This window comes from Manis pentadactyla, chromosome 7 (assembly GCF_030020395.1).
Source record: "Manis pentadactyla isolate mManPen7 chromosome 7, mManPen7.hap1, whole genome shotgun sequence".
NCBI classification, from domain to species: Eukaryota; Metazoa; Chordata; class Mammalia; order Pholidota; family Manidae; genus Manis; species Manis pentadactyla.
In genome coordinates this window covers 92,367,591-92,389,233 of record NC_080025.1, presented here as the reverse complement: position 1 = coordinate 92,389,233, position 21,643 = coordinate 92,367,591, and the positions used below count along the sequence as shown (strand labels likewise).

The 21,643-nt window shown below is 38.1% G+C and overlaps 1 protein-coding gene across 1 annotated transcript in view; it reads right to left on the bottom strand.

The window, feature by feature from the left end:
• HDAC9 (histone deacetylase 9) overlaps nt 1-21,643 on the bottom strand; it is a 930,736-nt gene that overhangs the window by 873,572 nt on the left and 35,521 nt on the right. The window contains exon 2 of the mRNA XM_057504568.1: nt 20,670-20,726. The gene's annotated coding sequence lies outside the window, so the exon portion shown is untranslated. The remainder of the gene's footprint in view (nt 1-20,669; nt 20,727-21,643) is intronic.

Sequence of the window (21,643 nt, the reverse complement as noted above, 5' to 3'; positions counted from 1 at the left end):
AGGCTCACAAACACATGGAGGCTTAACAACACGCTCCTAAATAATCAATGGATCAATGACCAAATCAAAATGGAGATCCAGCAATATATGGAAACAAATGACAACAACAACACTAAGCCCCAACTTCTGTGGGACACAGCAAAAGCAGTCTTAAGAGGAAAGTATATAGCAATCCAAGCATATTTAAAAAAGGAAGAGCAATCCCAAATGAATGGTCTAATGTCACAATTATTGAAATTGGAAAAAGAAGAACAGATGAGGCCTAAGGTCAACAGAAGGAGGGACATAATAAAGAAAAGAGAAGAAATAAATAAAATTGAGAAGAATAAAACAATAGCAAAAATCAATGAAACCAAGAGCTGGTTCTTCAAGAAAATAAACAAAATAAATAAGCCTCTAGCCAGACTTATTAAGAAGAAAAGAGAGTCAACACAAATCAACAGTATCAGAAACGAGAAAGGAAAAATCACGACAGACCCCACAGAAATACAAAGAATTATTAGAGAATACTATGAAAACCTATATGCTAACAAGCTGGGAAACCTAGGAGAAATGGACAACTTCCTAGAAAAATATAACCTTCCAAGATTGACCCAGAAAGAAACAGAAAATCTAAACAGACCAATTACCAGCAACGAAATTGAAGAGGTAATCAAAAAACTACCAAAGAACAAAACCCCCAGGCCAGATGGATTTACCTCGGAATTTTATCAGACATACAGGGAAGACATAATACCCATTTTCCTTAAAGTTTTCCAAAAAATAGAGGAGGAGGGGATACTCCCAAACTCATTCTATGAAGCTAACATCACCCTAATACCAAAACCAGGCAAAGACACCACCAAAAAAGAAAACTACAGACCAATATCCCTGATGAACATAGATGTAAAAATACTCAACAAAATATTAGCAAACCGAATTCAAAAATACATCAAAAGGATCATACACCATGACCAAGTGGGATTCATCCCAGGGATGCAAGGATGGTACAACATTCGAAAGTCCATCAACATCATCCACCACATCAACAAAAAAGAAAGACAAAAACCACATGATCATCTCCATAGATGTTGAAAAAGCATTTGACAAAGTTCAACATCCATTCATGATAAAAACTCTCAGCAAAATGGGAATAGAGGGCAAGTACCTCAACATAATAAAGGCCATTTATGATAAACCCACAGCCAACATTATTTTGAACAGCGAGAAGCTGAAAGCATTTCCTCTGATATCGGGAACTAGACAGGGATGCCCACTCTCTCCACTGTTATTTAACATAGTACTGGAGGTCCTAGCCACGGCAATCAGACAAAACAAAGAAATACAAGGAATCCAGATTGGTAAAGAAGAAGTTAAACTGTCACTATTTGCAGATGACATGATACTGTACATAAAAAACCCTAAAGACTCCACCCCAAAACTACTAGAACTGATATCGGAATACAGCAAAGTTGCAGGATACAAAATCAACACACAGAAATCTGTGGCTTTCCTATACACTAACAATGAACCAACAGAAAGAGAAATCAGGAAAACAACTCCATTCACAATTGCATCAAAAAAAATAAAATACCTAGGAATAAACCTAACCAAGGAAGTGAAAGACTTATACTCTGAAAACTACAAGTCACTCTTAAGAGAAATTAAAGGGGACACTAACAGATGGAAACTCATCCCATGCTCGTGGCTAGGAAGAATAAATATCATCAAAATGGCCATCCTGCCCAAAGCAATATACAGATTTGATGCAATCCCTATGAAACTACCAGCAACATTCTTCAATGAACTGGAACAAATAATTCAAAAATTCATATGGAAACACCAAAGACCCCGAATAGCCAAAGCAATCCTGAGAAAGAAGAATAAAGTAGGGGGGATCTCACTCCCCAACTTCAAGCTCTACTATAAAGCCATAGTAATCAAGACAATTTGGTACTGGCACAAGAGCGGAGCCACAGACCAATGGAACAGACTAGAGAATCCAGACATCAACCCAGACATATATGGTCAATTAATATTTGATAAAGGAGCCATGGACATACAATGGCGAAATGACAGTCTCTTCAACAGATGGTGCTGGCAAAACTGGACAGCTACATGTAGGAGAATGAAACTGGACCATTGTCTAACCCCATATACAAAAGTAAACTCAAAATGGATCAAAGACCTGAATGTAAGTCATGAAACCATTAAACTCTTGGAAGAAAACATAGGCACAAACCTCTTAGACATAAACATGAGTGACCTCTTCTTGAACATATCTCCCCGGGCAAGGAAAACAACAGCAAAAATGAGTAAGTGGGACTATATTAAGCTGAAAAGCTTCTGTACAGCAAAAGACACCATCAATAGAACAAAAAGGATCCCTACAGTATGGGAGAATATATTTGAAAATGACACATCCGATAAAGGCTTGACGTCCAGAATATATAAAGAGCTCACACGCCTCAACAAACAAAAAACAAATAACCCAATTAAAAAATGGGCAGAGGAACTGAACAGACAGTTCTCCAAAAAAGAAATACAGATGGCCAACAGACACATGAAAAGATGCTCCACATCGCTAATTATCAGAGAAATGCAAATTAAAACTACAATGAGGTATCATCTCACACCAGTAAGGATGGCTGCCATCCAAAAGACAAACAACAACAAATGTTGGCGAGGCTGTGGAGAAAGGGGAACCCGCCTACACTGCTGGTGGGAATGTAAGTTAGTTCAACCATTGTGGAAAGGAGTATGGAGGTACATCAAAATGCTCAAAACAGACTTACCATTTGACCCAGGAATTGCACTCCTAGGAATTTACCCTAAGAATGCAGCAATCAAGTATGAGAAAGATCAGTGCACCCCTATGTTTATCGCAGCACTATTTACAATAGCCAAGAATTGGAAGCAAGCTAAATGTCCATCGATAGATGAATGGATAAAGAAGAAGTGGTACGTATACACAATGGAATACTACTCAGCCATAAGAAAAGGGCAAATCCAACCATTTGCAGCAACATGGATGGAGCTGGAGGGTATTATGCTCAGTGAAACAAGCCAAGCGGAGAAAGAGAAATACCAAATGATTTCACTTATCTGTGGAATATAAGAACAAAGAAAAAACTGAAGGAACAAAACAGCAGCAGAATCACAGAACTCAAGAATGGACTAACAGGTACCAAAGTGAAAGGGACTGGGGAGGATGGGTGGGTAGGGAGGGATAAGGGGGGGAGAAGTAGGGGGGTATTAAGATTAACATGCATGGGTGGGTAGGAGGAAAGGGAGGGCTGTACAACACAGAGAAGGCAAGTAGTGATTCTACAACATTTTGCTATGCTGATGGGCAGTGACTGTAAAGGGGTTTATAGCGGAGACCTGGTATAGGGGAGAGCCTAGTAAACATAATATTCGTCATGTAAGTGTAGATTAGTGATACCAAAAACAAAACAAAACAAAAAGGGCAGTTCCTGTGTGGTAACCTCCAATGAGATCTACACAAGGGTATAAAGGGCATATAAACGTGTAGGCAAAGGATCTGTTTGTGTTTATACAGAGGATCAAAGCCTAATTTGGCTACCCCGAAAATGAACTAAGATACGATATGAAAAAGAACTTCCAACATCAGCACTCTCTGGAAGACTCATGCCAGAATATGATCATCAAAAAACCCCAACAAAGATCCACGCACTGCTACAGCTGTAGATGCACTCATCCCACCAGCTCCTGGACTTGCCATGGGAATGAAGGAGATATCTAAGCTGGCCTGTGCATACAGTAAAACAACAAATTTGACTGGATCTATACTGTTGGAACTCAACCAAGAATTAGGAGAAGTGCAAATTGTAGCGCTCCAAAATCTTACAACTACAGACTATTTACTGTTAAAAGAACATAAGGGATGTGAACATTCCCCAGGAATGGGTTGTTTTAATTTGTCTGATTTCTCTCAGACTGTTCAAGTTCAGTTGGACAATATCCACCATATCATAGATAAGTTTTCACAAATGCCTAAGGTGCCTAACTGGTTTTCTTGGTTTCACTGGAGATGGCTGGTAATTACAGATATGCTTTCGTTATGTAATTATACTCCTATTATGTTAATGTGTGTGTGCAATTTAAGTAGTAGCTTAAAACGTATACATGCTGAAGTTACTCTACAAGAAGATATGTCAAAGAAATCATCAATCTTCCCATGTTTTCTTCCACCTGCTACTTCTATAGCTTTTCTTCTTCTTTCCTAATTACAACCCTTAAATAGAATTCGTGCCTCATATCAAATTTACCGAGTATCATAATTCTTCCAAGTGGTAAAGATACCTCAAGACAAATGCTGGGCATAGAAGCCACAGGGCATAAATATGCAAAGAAGTAAAAAGCTAACCTTTTCAAACAATAAGGCTTCTCTCTCACTTACCAACTTTACATTTCCCTGTATGGCCCCGGAAGATGACTGGTTAGCCAGAGACGGGTAAGATTCCTCAAGGGAGGAACAACCTAAGACAGGCACAGTCGCAAGGGGGCCATCAGGTGAGAAATTGGGGATCAACAGAGGTGAGGCTTAGAACCTCACCCCCCTGTTCTGAGAGAAATCTTCTGCATCCGTGGATGTTTTATTGCCCTTGTCTAGCTTGTATTAACACATAGTCTACAGGCACACACCTGATCATCTACATTTGCTCTCTTACAACACTAAACTATGTTTTCTACCTTTATCTTGTATCTACCTACCACTTCAGCATTTTATTAAAAATAATAATAATAAAGAGAGAAATGTGGTATCCACATATAAATCAAGTATAAAAACCAAATGAGTATTCATATTTGAACTGACTGTTTATAGTTCATAATGCATGAGCAAAACCGAAAGCTTCTGTGATGACTGCCCTTGTACTGTTCACCGTGTAACTTATTCATTATGTAAGAATTTGTTCTCCATGTAAGAACTTGTTTGTTATGCCTCAGAAGATTGGAGACTGACGAAAATTAGGCTTGGGGTGGATTAATGATTGTGCATTGAGCATTGACTCCCCTATACAGAATTTTATTGTTGTTAACAACCATTTGATCAATAAATATGAGAGATGCCCTCACAAAAAAAATAAAAGAGAAAAAAAAAAAGTACAGACTTCCAATGGTAAAATAAATAAGTAACCGGGATGTAATGTATAGCATAAGGAATATAGTCAAGATATTGTAACAGCTTGGTAGGGTGATAGCTGGAACCTAGAATTGTCATGTATATAAATGTTTTATCACTGTGTTGTACACCTGAAACTAATCTAATGTAATACTGTGCGTCAAATACCCTTCAATAAAAAATAATTATCTACAAAAAAAAAAAAAAAAAAAGAAACAACATCATTTGAAAAGGCTGTTCCTCATTGTCAGTCTTGCACAACTCACCTCACTGAAGACCAATGTAGGCTAACCTCTTCATTTTACGGATAATAAAACTAAGGCCTCACAAGCCCACAAAACTCAGCCAAGGTTGTTCAATGATTCTTTGCCACTTTCTAAATAATCCTACTTGAAAGAACATACTGTCTTTTTTGGAAATTACTCATTTCTTCCACTTAATTCAGAAGGTGATACTAAGTTTTGTGACCCTGCGAAGAATATGTTACAAACTTCAATCACAACTTTTGAGTATACTTAGATATGACAAAATATTTTGCCTATTATCCTTCATATTACTACAATCATATGAGAGTTCCTAAACACCTTGAATGTAGTTATATTTTACTTCTGTAGTTAGCAATTTGGAGGCTGTTGTGGATTTTGGAAGCTACTAATTGTCTGAAGAAAAGAAAAATAACGTCACTGGGACACGTTGGCACACTGCAGGCAAGAAAGAGCCTTTAATTGCTGTGACTTGGGAGCAAAAAGAGGGAAGCAAATGAACATGCAAGAGAGAATTTTTCAAAAGAGGCCTGTGAAGGTGTTAGAGAATGGAACACATTCAACTCTTCTCTCAAGTCTGTAATTAGCACCTGGCCTAAAACACAAGTGGAGACTCTCCCTCATCTATCTGTTTCCATTAGCTGAAATAGTTCTTAAGTACCTGAAGTCAGCCTCTTAGCGCAAAACAAATTAGGGGAAGAGTTTGTCTTAAATTTTGACTCCAATTATCTTCTAATTCATCATCATTTTTAACGTTTGTATTGCTCAGGTTGCACACAAAAGATGAGTAAGCATGACAGCCTGCCTGGACCTGCTTTCTTTGAGGAGAGGGTCTAAAATCCTTTGCTAGGATTAAACCATTTACAGCTTTGTGCAGACAGTGCTCCTGTCTGTCCCCCTCTCTTGCTCACAGCATCAGAGTTTTATTTTTTTTCTGCTCTGGGAGGTTTGAGGTGACAATGGCCAAAGGTTTGTTACAGAAAAGACACTGACTGATCCTTTTTTTTTTTTTTTGCCTTCATAAGATGTTTTCTATAACTGACTTCAAAGAGTGTGGTTCAACAGTGTACACTGTACCTCCCACTCCATCCCACTAGTGGTCTGGTCACAAATAAATGAATACAAATACTTAATTTCTTAAGTAGGAAAGAAGTGACCTCCTAATTTCCCAGACACCAAGGAATTCTGATTGCTACTACTAAACTAGTTTTTCCGCCATACATTCTTATTTTCAGCAGCCTGAGGATACCGAACTAGCAATCAAATAGTGCTATTAGCTTTCAATCAATCAATCAAGTTCCTACCAATAAATATTGAGCATCAAATAATCACTGTTCTATTTTTAAAGCAGAGTTCACTTAAAAAAAAATAATTGGAATAGATTTTGTTTAAATATTTTCCTTACCATCCAAAAAGTCCAAAAGGCCTACTCCAAAATGCATACCATCTAAAACTCCAAAATGTACATTCCTCAAGTTTTCCCCTTATTTAGAGGGGCATGGAAGCTGTATGCAATGTGTCTGTTACATTACAAAGATTCATTCAAGATTCAAGGGCCAAAAGTCAGATGAAAAGTAAAGTGGAAGAGATGGTCAGATTTGGGTAACACAGAAAACCAGTCAATGATCTGTAAAGATTTCTAAAAACTGAACAATAATAAGTAACAGGAAAGAGAGCTCCTCATAAATACAAATTTTACTATTGCATTTATCAATCTGGAAACTGTTCTGAATTTGGAAGCTGCTGATAGTTTGACAAAAAAATATCACTGGAAGAAGCTGGAACACTGAAGGCAAGAAAAAGCCTTCAGTTGTGGCAACTTGGAGACAGAGAGAAGGAAGTCAGGAACATGGAACAGAAAATTTCAAAAAGAACCACGACACACTGATGACATATTATGATTTCAAGTACATGAAATGCTCAGAATAGATGCATCTGTAAGTGGAAAAAGTGGATTGCTGGTTACCTAGGGCTGGGGGAATAGAGGAGTTGAAGGTGACAGCTAAAGAATATGGTGTTTCTTTTAGGGGTGATAAAAATATTCTAAAACTGATTATGGTGATGGTTGCAAAGCTCTGTTAATATATACTTTGACCATTGAATTATGTGTTTTAAATGGGTGAACTGTATGTTATGTAAATCATATCTCAATAACACAGTTACCAAAAAAACAAAAGAGGCTTATGAGGGTGCTGGAAAATGGACCACCAAGAGAAGCAACTGTAAGGAAGTGATTTAGTAAGGGGAGAAAACATCTAGGAAATTGGGCACTGGGGACAGCTTCCACACCCCTCCTGCCACTAGTACCCACACTTAACTTTCAGTTCGTTGGGCCCACAGATCTCTTTTCCATTTCAAGACTTTTACATATAAGATGTGGTATGTCTGATCCACTCTTCATCAGTTCTTTTGGTTTGTTTTTGTGTAGCTAAGAACTATTTATTCATCCTTGAGAGTAGTTTTTTTTAATTTAAATGCTACTTCCTCAAACAGTTTCAATACATTTAATCTAGACACAGGAATGTCACTGTTATTCTCTCTCATTCAGACCCTGATGTTCTTTGTCTTAAGAGTTATCTCAATTTGTAATTACATATTCTCTTATGTTTACTTTTTTACTGCCTTCTCTTCTGTAAGCTTCAGAATGGCAGGGACCATGTCTGCTCTGTGCCTGCCACAGTTCAGTGGAAAGTTTATGAAGAAAGTAAATATTTGGATAAAATAATGGATTACAAATGGATAAATGGACATTGCAACCAATGCCTTATAAGACTTCACAAGTTATAGATAGCTGAATATTCAAATATGTATACATGGAGAGTAAAGCATTTAATCAAATAGAGTAACAAATTTAAATATTCCATTTCCTCATATTTTAATATTGTACTAAAAACTGGACAGAGCCAAAAGTCAGATGAAAATTAAATTTAAATGTACCACTATATGTATATAGACTGTATATTAGTATAATAAAAACCTACTAATAAATCCCTGCCCATTTTGTAGGTCCTATGGGCCTGTTAATTAGGGTTAAAAAGAAGAATAAAACAAAGTCTTCCCTTCAACACACTTAAAGTCTAGCATGAGAGAAAGAAATATTATAACTAGTATTACAGAGAAAGGAAAATAATTCTACTTAGGTATGTAAGGTAATAATTTGTATAGTATATACTAGTTTTAAAAGTGTCTTTCCATTAAATTATTGCTGTGAGTGCAATAGGGAATATACTGACATTTTAGATAAAAAGAATGTATTCAGTGACCTCTCTAAGAGTCACACAAGCTGTAAATAACAAGAGGACATAGGATTAAATTCCAATCTTCTTGCTCTTATTACAGCATCATTCTCTCTAACATATTCAAAAAGCTTAGAGGCTTGTGTTAGGTTTTCTCTCTCACTAGAATGCAGAGAGAGAGAAAGGAGCTCTGGAAATCCAGATAAAGCAGCAGAACTCTGTTAGTTCTAGAAGACTGTCTTCTAAAAGTTCTGTTCTTGTCATGTTAAAATGGCCAGGAAGGGAGAAAAAGAAGGAAGGGAAAGAAGAGGGAGAGGGGGAAGGAGGGAGGGGAAGAAAAGAAAGAAAAGAGACTTCAGATACATTAATTATAAGGAAAAAGAGGCATAATTAAAGGTCCACTAAGAAGCTATTTTACTTAACTCCCACCATTTGGATGAAACATGCCACTCAGCTCTACGAATCTCCCTGCTCTGTCTGTGGTCAAATCTAAGGATCTCTGCCTGCAGAGACCTGGGAGAACAGCCTTTCTAGAGCCACTGTTTCTATTGCAATAGATCTGCACAGAGTGATTCTTCTAATAACTGAGCTGTCCTAAAGTATCCTTAGAGATAGTTCTAGAAAGGCTACATATGGCTTGGGGCTTTCCAACTTTATTGGAGCCAGTACCAAAGTAATAAAGACCTCAGAGGTCATCCAGTCCTAGCCCCACTTTATTTTACAGATGAAAGTTAAGGTCCAGGGAGATGAAATGACTTGATCTGTATTATAGTGAATAGCATGCCATTTCTGCTTAGCAGTTCGATAAAAGTTTGAGGCCCCTATTAGATTCTTCATGGTAACTAGACAATAAAACCAGTGGTTTTTCCAGTTCATTCTCTTGGATTTTGGCAAAGATAGACATTTCCTAGAGTTTGGGCAGAATATGTAAGGCACCGGCTTGGATTAGCCGCACTGAGAAGCTCCTTGTCTACTACCATCTTGGTGTAAGGCTAAGAGGTTAGATACTAAGACCTCTATCTTCTTCCACCTTATTCTGATTACTCAAGAGACAAAAACACTTCCTGTTAAAGCCTACCTTTTGCTAAACGTGAAAACACAGTTTCAGAATTGTTAGCCATCTCAATTATCCACTAAAATTTTTTAAGTATTTTATAACACTGTTTTGAAAATGCACCAAGATTGTCTTTAAAATGTGTGAAGTACATGGGAATCATAAGCAAGAAAATGAACAGCTATGATAATCGGATTTTAGATAAAATAAAAAAAATATATAGCTCAAAGAATGGTTTCAAAATTCTCCATTTTCTTTGTATGGGATCTGAAATTGGCTTCCGGAATGACTGTGTTAAATTGTTAGCTACAGCAGGTTGTGTTAAATAAATATGTAATCTGGAAGAAATAATGCATGAAGCCATTACCTCTGATGAACAGGTGGACCTGCATTACTTTACCAGATTTGTAACTGGACACTTTGATAATCTCCAAGAATAAGGGCCTCACTTAATGGTCCTGAGCAGGTAAATTTCAAACTAAAAAAGCAAAGAATGGAGTTTGCATTAGTCTGAATGTTTGTTTCCCCCAAATTCATGCTGAAATCCTAACCCTAAAGATCATGGTGTTAGAAGGCAGGGCCTGCAGAAGGCACTCAGGCCATGAGAGCGGAGCCCCGGTGAAGGAGATCAGAGCCCTTATGAAAGAGGCCCAAGAGAGCTCTCCAGCCCCTTCCACCAGGCAAGGCCCATTGGGCTCACACCAGACTCTGAATCCACCTTGATCTTGGATTTCCCTGCCTCCAGAACTGGGAAAAATCAATTTGTTATTGATGACCCTACTGATATTCTGTGATGGCAGCCTGAAGAGATTAAGCCTGGGCTAACAAACTAAACCGGCAGCAGAGTGCGGGCCACTGGGCAGCCTGAAGGCCTAGAGAAGGGGAGAAGAGAAAGGGAGGCTACACCAGGGTTGCCACATTTAGCAAATAATAATAATAATAACATGGGATGTCCAACTAAATTTAAATTTCATATGAACAAATTATTTACAGTATAGACATATCCCATGCAATATGTGGGAGATACTTCAGTATTAAAAAGTTATTTGTTGACAAATTTCCAATTTAATTAGATATCCTGTATATTATCTGGCAACCTAGACACTGGTGAAGAGGAACATTAACTCACAAGTTATATGACTTTGTTTCATAGCCCAGCTCCACCGCTGACCATATGCAAGCTCTTTAAATTCTGATTTTAAATCACTTGGAACTTGAAAGGGCTGTTGCAAGACCAAAATGAAATAATATGAAAATGCCAATGAATCAATAACTATTCATTTATCCTCTTGCCCTCATGTACTTAACAATTCTGTCTTGGGCTGACTTGGACCTGGAAGTTACTTTTTATGTAGGCTACTAATTTTATTCCCAATTGCTCCTCCTTGAACCCAGATAGTACATAAGGTGTTTAAAACCTTGGCTTATCATTGAACCACTAGTATCTTTAATCCAAACCAAAACACAGAATGACTTGGGGAAAATGTTTATAGCATATTGATAGCCAGTATTAGTAAATCCCTCTCTCTCAGAAATTGGTAGTTTCCACTGAAGGATTGGACTTTCTGTGGCCAATAAATTAAACTGAAAAATCTCCAGCCAAGTGTAATAAACACAGAATTGAAAGCTAATAAAACACCACAGGGCATTTCAAGGTAACTCAGCAGGAGAGAGCTCACCAATATAGATGTGTTTATAGATGGTGACTAAAGATATAATAATTAATCTGCTTTTGAACTAATGAACAAATCACATGCTTCCTTAAAATACAAAGCACAAAGCTCTTAGCTGCTAATTAAGTTCAGGAGTGGAATAAACACTTGATTTGCAGTAAAGGATAAGGCTCATAAACAGTAATATACAGCTACCCAAGTCTTGCCTGACTCAGAAAAAAACAAGTGCCTATTCAGGAGGTAAAAACTGACCTGACACTATCATTTACTTGTAGTTTTCAAGTCTTAACAAGGTCCAAGATCATTTATTATTGGATGTAATGTACTTCCTTAAGGACCTTTTACAAAGGAATTACTCCAAATTGGTTATAAGAATGCTAAATGTAGTATTTTTAATAATAATGATAATGTTTAAAGCTTGTACAAGTTCAACCACAGAAAACAAAAGTCAATAAATACTAGAAATCCAATAAATCAGTTATTCTCTATCTCCTTTATTAGTGTTTAGAGTGTTGACTACAGAAGAATTCCTTCTATAGAATTCAGTGGAATCAAATTCTAATTCACAGATGAAACAAAGAAGGAAGACAGGTAGACAGAGAGATAAATAGATGATAGTCAGACCAGGGATCAAAAAACTCCAGCCAGAGAGCCAAGTTTGGCCTTCACCTGTCTCACAAGGCCCACAAGGTAAGACAGGCTTTTATACATTTTTAAGTGATTGGGGAAAAAAATCAAAAGAAGAAAAATATTTCATGACACAGGAAAATTACATGAAATTGAAGGAAACACAAGGAAGTTGTCCATGAATAAAGCACCACTGGAACACAGCCATGCCCATTTGTTTTCCTTTTGTCTGTGGTGTTTTTGTGCTACAGCTGTACAGTAGAGTACTTAGAACACAGGCCACATGGCCCTCAAAGCCTAAAATACTTACTTTCTTGTCCTGGACAGAAAAAGTACACTGACTCCTGAGATAGACTGATAGGTAGCTCGATAACACAAGCTGCAATCCTCTACTGTCTGTGCTCCCCAAAAGTTCCCCTGGGTTTTCAGAGCACTGTAATTAAAATCACCATCCTACTTGGGAATGTATTTTTATCATCACTTAAAAAACAAAATATATTTATCATAAGCCAGTACTTGTCTTATTGCTGCATGTTATTCTCTGCATACTTTCCCTTAGAAAATGGACTTTCAGGAAAGGCCCTAAAACACGGGGTCCAGCAGGGCTTCTTCTGCTGTTCTCTCCGCAAAGGATTTCTCTGCCTTCTCCCTCCCCTTGGTGCGTGGCGCATAGTCTCTGATAGTAGTGCATGCCTCGTCCACCCTACAGCCAGGCTGGGCCATGTCCTCCCACCAGCCAGACGGATGTGGCTGTGACTGATAGAAAGGACAGAAAAGGGAAGGGCGCCCCCATTCCTCAGGCTCCTGGAGCTCTTCTCAGGCTGGGGTCAGTCTCCTCCAAAACACTTTCTTTCTTCTTCCTCACCAAATCTAGATACTTCTTACAAATAGAAGTAGATCTTACTTCAGTACTTTAGATTCAAGGAAGCACTATTACCTTCTTTGAGAGTTTTTAACTTTCTCTAGAGGTCTAAGAGAAGAAAGTGGGAAGGGTGAAGAAACTCCCTCCTTACCACCGTCTCTGTCTTCTGCTGCTAACAGTTAAAAAAAAAAATCTTAGAAAACATCCATCAATTTATCTTCTCTTTTTGGAGCAGAAGTATAAGAAAAATGCAGTGAGACTGTGTCTCATTTTAGAACAATGGGCAATGGACAGACATAAACCCTGTCAGAAACAAGAGCTGGGGTTAGGGCAAGTGGAAGGGATCAGATCGATCTCTTGGATTCTCAGAAGAGAGGAAGTGATATGAACTGGCAAAGGCCAAGAAGCTCCCTCTAGAGTTTATACTATTGGACAGCCTTATGCAGCTACACCATCCCTACCCCAACCCGCAAAGCTTTACCACCTTGACAGCTTACCATATGGAATCACATGGAAATAAAAAAATAGTTGGGAAGGACTGTTACAGGTCCACTGCTATATCCTCTGTGCCTAAAACACTGCTTGTAACAAAGCAGATGCTCAAAAGACATTTGTTGAAAGAATAAGTTGAGGAATAAATGAATCTATCGTACCCCTTTATGTTATAGAAACTGGAATCTAGGGAGCAAAATCACATGACTTTTTCTGGCTCACATGGATGGTTGGAGAGAACTAAAACAAAAACAGGTTTTATGACATTCTGCTTAGGCCAGGCCACTGCTCTCTAATGGCAAACACTGTGGATGACACTCATCCAACAGACATTCCTCCTTCTTTATCTAAAGATCTCCAAGGCAACCTGGCAACATGATCAGAGAAGGTGGGCAGGTGCCGCCTTCCCCAGAAGATGAACTAGAATTCATCTAAGGCTTAGACCCTAAGCTAGTTTTAGCAATCTGATTTTCAATGGCCAGGCACTGGTTTAGGAGCATATTTCTAATACAGAATTCTGGCCAATTGTATGTAAAGGGAAATCTGCTGAGAGAGGGCCTTCTGGGAGAGATATTTTCCTACTTAATACCATTAAGAGATGACTCTTCATTTTTTCACCTTTTAGAGTTTGTTATGCAAGGACAGAATTCCTGTGGCCTCAGTGGACACACTGTAACCATGAAGTTATAAAGATTTCAAAAAAACTAACCTAACCTAGAATCTTGACTTCATTGAGCTGTTGAATTAACATATGCTGAAACTGTCTATTCCAGATTTGAGAGAAGAGACCCTATTATTCAAGTTGAGTAGTCTCTTGCTTGCAGCCAAAAGCATGTTGAATCATGTATCCATCATTGGAAGGTGCCCCATTCCCTGCCTTAGACTTCATCCTGCTAGAATCCTTACCCAAGGTCATGGGAACCATAGATATAATCATATGAAAATTGCTAATTCTCATAGCCAAATGACAGGAGGGATTCAAGTACCCAGCTCTACCCCAGTGAAGCTCTATTCCAAGCCAAACTCCAAATGCATTTTCTCAGTAGAAATATTATTATATATACTGTGTGGGCCCCCATGATGATTTTAGAGCAGAAACTGTACTATATGGTTTAAATAGGCTTTTGTGGGTTGGCCTGGAAACCTAACATTGTTTCTATGGAAAAATGTTTCAAACTCCAAACAATTCTGTTTCAAATGAACTTTTGAATGCAACCTGTTTTAAATTGGGGGGTTTAATTATATATTTATTTATAATTAAAATACACAAGGATGAAACTGAGTTATTAGCTACAAAAAATCATACTTGAACTTCTGGTTTTAAATTGATCAATGTCCCTTTGCCATTTTGGATAAAATAGCTCTGAATAAATAAGGGGTTGTGACATCCTGCAGAACCAAATAACAATGCAAAATCAGGACTATGATAACTTACCAGATCCATTTTAAAGTATTTTCTTTTGAAGGAGGGGATTACCTTATGAATTAAACATGCCCCTTGTTCCAAAATCTGTCATTGTAACCAATGTGTCTTTAAGGCCATTGGGAAATATTTCAAGCAGTAATTTGAGTAAGTGTATGAAAATCTTCCCCCAAAATAAAGAAAAACCCCAAGCGCAAATCTTCGTATTTAAGATTGAATCCAATCCCTTTTGAGTTTTATGATCAAGTCAATCAACAACTGTAACTTTGTCCCCTCAAATGTTCTCCATTTTTTGGTACAGATATTAGAGATGAATTGAGGCATAGTAGAAAAAGCACTTCTTAGTTACTGTAGTCTTTTGTATCTATTTCCTCAATTGCAAAATGAAAATACTACTACGCCCCAGAGCTGTTGTGGCATTTACATGGTAGAGCATCCATCTCCCACTGCTTGAAGTCCAATAAGCAACCCTGAAGTGTCGGTTCCATTACTTTCTATCCTCTTTGCTCCCTACAAGAACTCTGCCCTCATATAATATATCCAAATTCTCACCAAACCACACACATAACTGACAACCAGAGTTTATTCTACTGGTAAATATGCATATGATCTCTGGAGAAAAGCAAATCTAACATTATCTTTCAACTGAATCTGAAAATGAATTAACATTTCCCTCTGCCTTACATAAAATATTATGATTGAATGCTATGGGGACTTTACAATACTGTAATTACTGTACCTTATATTTAAATTCTGCTGAAACCATGAATCTTGATGTTGGCTTCTGGGGAACTGGCATGGTGAAGAAACACAGGAGTAGCTTTATTTCATAAAAGGGTGAGAAAGTAATTAACAATTGCAATTCAAATCAAGGTTTGATATAATACTGAGAATCCCCTCTTTTCCTCAAGATCTCCTTGTCTTTTTCCCTTGTGAACTATTAAAGTTCAGAGTAGCCAAAAATATTCTAATATAGCAACTCCTTTTATATTTAAAAATAGATGATAATAATCAGTGAATGCTTGTGAAAATGATGATGTCTGTAGTGAATATAAGGCAGTTAAGATTAGACTTCAGTGTCCTTAAGGCTTTGAAATTAATGTTGAAGAGCTGAAATTCATTCTTTCGGTTAACTTGACTGCCACACTGAGCATATCTCTGTGTATTACTCCCTTAAAGTGTTCAACTTTTGGGTGCCAATTAGAAGCTGTTTTAAACTCACCTATAGATAATTTTGAAGTATAATTTGCATATTGCTATGATGCTTGCCTTACCTTGGCCCCTGTCCTTTCTGTTTATTAAGTCTACCAGTTGACAGAATGAACAGGTGAATCAAAGAGTCACCTTTTGTTCCATGTGATTATCATGCAAAGCCACTGAAAGTGCTCCCATAAGATGCCAGAATAAACCTGACTCTGAGCAGATGTACAATTCTAGGGGTACATATTACCCTACCAGAGCAGCTGTGTATTTTTCAATGTACAAGTCCCCAAATACACTATTCAAAAGACAGTTTGGTATTTCAGCAAAAAATAAAAAATGAACATTATAGAAAGATGAGTCTTGTCAATTTTCCTAGGCTGCACTTCCCACTTAAAAATTTCACTTTTCAAATAAAACACTTTTAAGTAACTGTTCCCACCTCTTCTACTCCAGTAACCTTATTCATCCGTGAGGCTTTATCCCAAAATTGATATTTATCCATAACCAGACAAGTAAATAAAACAGTTTCCCCATGGGACTCTCCACACTTCACTCCCCCAAAGTGTAATCTGATGTTTCTCACATTTCTATGTCTTCTGCTATGCTTGAAGTCTGAAACACCCAAAATTTACCTTACTGCCAACATGGAAGTAAACTCTCATCCTTAAGTATGCATAAGATGTCTTCAATTCCTTAACAACGAGCAAGCTCTACAAATCTCCATCACACCCAAGAGAAGAGCAAATCAAATTGCTTTTGAAAGATACAAAGAAAAGCAAAAACTAAAAGCTCTCATTCTTAATCTAAAAACAATGCATATGTATGAGCAACACTAAACTCTAAATATACATTTTGTATTTCACCCACACCACTTATGACTACAGATTTTTGCCAAAAATATTACATTTAAGTATAATACCTCAACTTTTTGAAAATCTCCAATCCCCCTATCCTTCCTCCCTACTGCCTACCCCAAACCAAATATATTACTACAAACTTCTAGATAAGGAACAGAAAATCTTCTCACATGAAAGATGAAGAAACTGAGGTGAAGGATGCTTCCCAGTATAAAAGAAACTAAGGTCTGTGTTTAAAAGACCTCTTAGCTTAGAAGAATGAGTTTTAGAGACTGAGATGGAATGCTGACTCTGTCTCTAGTGAACTGCTCAACACTGAGCAATTGACTTCACCTTTCTGAACCTCAGCTGTAAGATGGGCTTAACATCTTCCATGATTAGCATGTATGTAAGTTAAATAAGAGATGGGCTATAAAGCAGGGTTTCTCAGCCTTGGTACTCTTGGCACGTTGAGCCAGATAATTCTTTGTTATGGAGGCATCCTGCACATTGTATGGTGTTTGGCAGCATCCCTGGCCTCCAGCCACTAGACGTCAGTAGCACTACTCCTTTCTGTTGTGATAACCCAGAATGTCCCCAGACATCGCCAAATGTCCCTGGGGAGCAAAGCCTTCCCCTGTGGAATACCAGTGAGTTATCTGGCCCATAAATAAATGCTGACTTACTTAACAGTAGTAGTCATCATTATCTCTTAGATATTGGTTTCCAGGTAAAAACTGTAGTACCATCTGCATTTCAAACCTCCATCTATTACCCAGGAAACTATTCTTTGGTGGCAAAGATCGCAAGTGTGGCAAGGTCATGGCAAACATCCAGGAGGCTGATCAACACCTGATGAAATGAATTCTCAGCATGACACCTATGATCTTTTACAGGTAGAAAAGGAGTTGGGGGAGGTTAGAGGAAATGTAAAAACCCACAACTCAGACACATGAAAAAAGTTACTGTCACGAGTGCCATTTTCCAGTCCTAAAGTTAATTTATAGCAGAGCTGTGACCAAAATACTGACACACTTCCAATCCAGTAGATATTTCACTTCACTATGACAGATATTTAGGGAAAATCCAAATTAGACAGTCAGACTTTCCAGTGTCTATTCACCATCCAAGTACATTTCGCCAGTAAACTCTTCTGGTTAAACTAGCTAAGCAACCTGAAGTCTCTTCCTGTTTCCTTCACTATACTGCCCAGTTCTTCAGAAGACTGACAGTTCTCTAGGGTCTAGAAGACAGAGGACAAATTAACCAAGGCAAGTTTGAGTAGCAAGAAACTGGTAGCTTCAGTCTTTCTACTATGGCATAATAAATATTTTCTATGCAAACATCTCAGCTCAGATAGAACAGAAAGTCATTCATATTTCACTTAACCAACATCCATTGCTTGGTCAGATCAGTTTTACCTTTAAGATCTACTGAAACACTACTGCTTGCTGTATTTTCTAATAATTTTTAGAATTAGAGGCATGTGACAGAGTGTCTATGCCTTCCAAGGAAACAGCATGGAATGGACTTATTATGCACTCTGATTTCAAATGTAACTTTTCTATTATAGGGTGGTAGCCTATCATTTACTAGAAGGTCCACGTTAAGAGTAGAGCATAAAGTTTGTCACTGTGTTCTTAAATAGGAGAATATAAGCAACCAAAAAGTTAAGGAGGAAACATCCCATTTTTGCTCTGCCCTAATTATGGTAATTAAGGATAAATTAGTCAAATTCTAGGATAGCTTTAGATAAAATAACTTGAAAGAAGCCAAGTTCATCTTTGTTGTCCCCATGCTGACATACCTGTGGTCCTCACAGTGCACCTTGTCCTGAAGCCTAAGCCACTCCATTCAGTACACCATTTTTTAGATGCTTCCGGATTTCCACACTCACCTGTCTTAACCAGTATCCTCACAGAGTCCAGATGCTTCACTTCCAAGTTGATCATTAATCTGATAAATTAGTCCATGTCATTGTGTTAATGGCCCTCTCTAACAAGAACATTCAAAAGTAGACTATGAAAGTAAAATAGACAAGAATTTGAAGACTAGTAATTTTGACCAAGTTACTTTTTAAGCCTCCGTCTTTAAGCTGTATATCAACTATCTCATAGGTTGCTGAACATAATGAAGTGCCTAGCACACAGTGAATATCAGCAATGGCAGCTACATCATTAATTTATTCCACTATATCCTAATTTGAAGGAGCTCCAATAATGAAATTTTTAAGCAAGCTAGAAAATAAAGGAATTACATTAAATTATTTTTTTACAATATAAAAAGGGTAAAGTTTAACAAGGAGAGAATTTTTAAAAAGAAAATATGGACCCTCTGTTTGGCACATAAAGAAATTGTGACGTGACCAATGTGAAAGTATCATTTGATGTGACAGCCCTTTCCAATGGCTTTCACCCAGTTTCTCCTCAGATTAAATCAAGTTACATATCTGGTTGTTAACTTATCCATCAAGAGAATATAAATACTAAGGCTATTTCAGATCTGACTCCCAAGTTCAAGTTTCTGAAGGGAAAGTCAAGAAAAAGTGAGAAGTCACAGAGAAGTACATTATTTCACTATTTGCAAAGTACAGATAATAAAAACAGGTTCCTCATAGGATTCTTGAGGAATAAATGAAATAATGCACAATCAGCATTGAACCCTGGACCTGGCATGAGGAAGTCCCATAAATGTTGGCCATTATTATTACTCTGAGTGGTATGAGAGCTTCACTTGTAAATGAGAGCCAGAAAGATAAAGGAATGTTGTAAAGATATTGACAGAGGCAGAAACAGAACCAAGTTTTCTGAGTTTTTGAGGGGTAGAGAATGGAAAATGTGGAACTTCAGAAGAAAGAGTAAGTTCACGGAGCATGACCACTGACTCCTTTCATTATTGCTCCATTCCTACCTCTTGTACTAATTCTCTAGGGCTGTTACTACAGACTAGAAGGCTTAAAACAACAGATGATTCTTCTCTCACAGTTTGAGAGACTAGAAGTCTGAAACCAAGATGCAGCAAGGCTATGCTGCTCTGAGATGCAGGAGAGTCCTTGCTTGCCTCTTTCCAGCTTCCGGAGGTGGCTAACAAACCCTTAGTATTCCTGCCTGTGGCTGCATCACCCCACTGTCATGTGGTGTTCTCGGGTGTGTATGTGTGTCTCTTCTCCTTTTATCGTAAGGACATCAGTCATATTGGATTAACAGCCTACCTGACTCTACCATGACCTCATCTTCATTACATCTACAAAGACCCTTTTTCCAACCAAGGTCACATTCATAGGTACCAGCAGTGAGGACTTGAATACATCTTTAGAGAATATGATTCAATCCACAACACCCCTCTCATCTGGAGATATTTTATTTTGTTTCATTTTGGTTTGGTTTTTTTTCTTTGGCCAGTCATAAAGATACAAATGTGAAGTTCACTAAAATGATATTCATGTTCATAGACCAATTCAGAATTATTGTAATAAAGAGGCAGCTATGGATACTAGGATTAAAGATGGTGGTGTGAGAGGTGAGACAGAGGCTTCCTCCTAAAACCACATATAATACAAAACTATAATTAATACAACCAATCCTGAAAGAGCAACAGAAAAGAGGACTGTGCCAAACTGCATATGCATGGAGAAAAGAACAAACCTCACTGAACAGGGTAACATATCAAAGCCATGGCCTGGCAGAACCCAAGCCCTTCCCCCACCCCAACTCACCAGTGGGAGGAAGAGAAATGGAGTGGGTAGGAAGTGGAGGCCTGGGACTGCTGAATACCTAAATCCAGAGATCTGCTCTGGGAGCACAAACCTACATTTCATGGTGCTTTCATGGTACTCTCATGATTAGAGGGTTGGAAAGCTAAGACAGGAAGAATACCTGGAGAGACTGAGATTCCAGCCACTTGTGGAAAGCAGGGATCTATATCCCGCTGGCCTGGAAAAAAAGAAAGGCGGGCAGTCTGAGAGACTTCCTAACAAAAAGAGGGCTGCTAAAGGGGCAAGAACTGCACAGAGCTTACTGCTCAGGAGAAAGGACAAGTAGACAAAATTGTCTGGGTGCACTCTGCCCAACAGGTGGGGAAATTTCACAGTCTTCAGGTGCTCCAGCTTCCTGATTAACTAAACAGCTTCAAGGACCCCTTCCATGATAAGCAGCCTAGTGCACCTTTCTCCTGGCCAGTCCCACCTGGCTCACAAACCGGCAAAACCTACCCTGGCATTAGGCCAGCCAGATAGAGATCCCATCTACAGCAACTACAAGGCAAAGCATTGAGGCTTATACCTGTGTGTGCTCAGCCCACTAGTTCTGGCAGTGGAGACAGGCACACCATCCAGGAAGCAGGAAACAGCTCTTTCCACCACCCAGACACCAATACTATTCCCCTAAGGCCCCCAACATTACTTCAGGGGCTGAGCAGCTCCAGAGACTAGAATTGCTAGGCACTAGAGGTAGCCATATACAAATATGAATTGCCAAATGAACCTGGTTCAAAGTAAAATTATGCATACAACACCTGAAAATGATTAAAACAAAATAGACCTCATGAATCTTCCTGAAACAGATTTCAAAATAAAATCATTAACATGCTCATGGAGGTACAGAAAAATATTCAAGAACTCAGGAATGAATTCCAGTCAGAGATTCAATCATTACGGAACACAGTATCAGAAATGAAACATACAATGGAAAGTTTTAAAGCTGATTATATACAGTGGAGAAGATGATAAATTAAATAAAAATTATAGAAGAGAAATACAAAGAAGCTAAGGCACAGAGAGAAAAAAGGATCTCTAAGAATGAAAGAATATTAAGAGAACTATGTGACCAATCCAAACGGAACAATATTCACA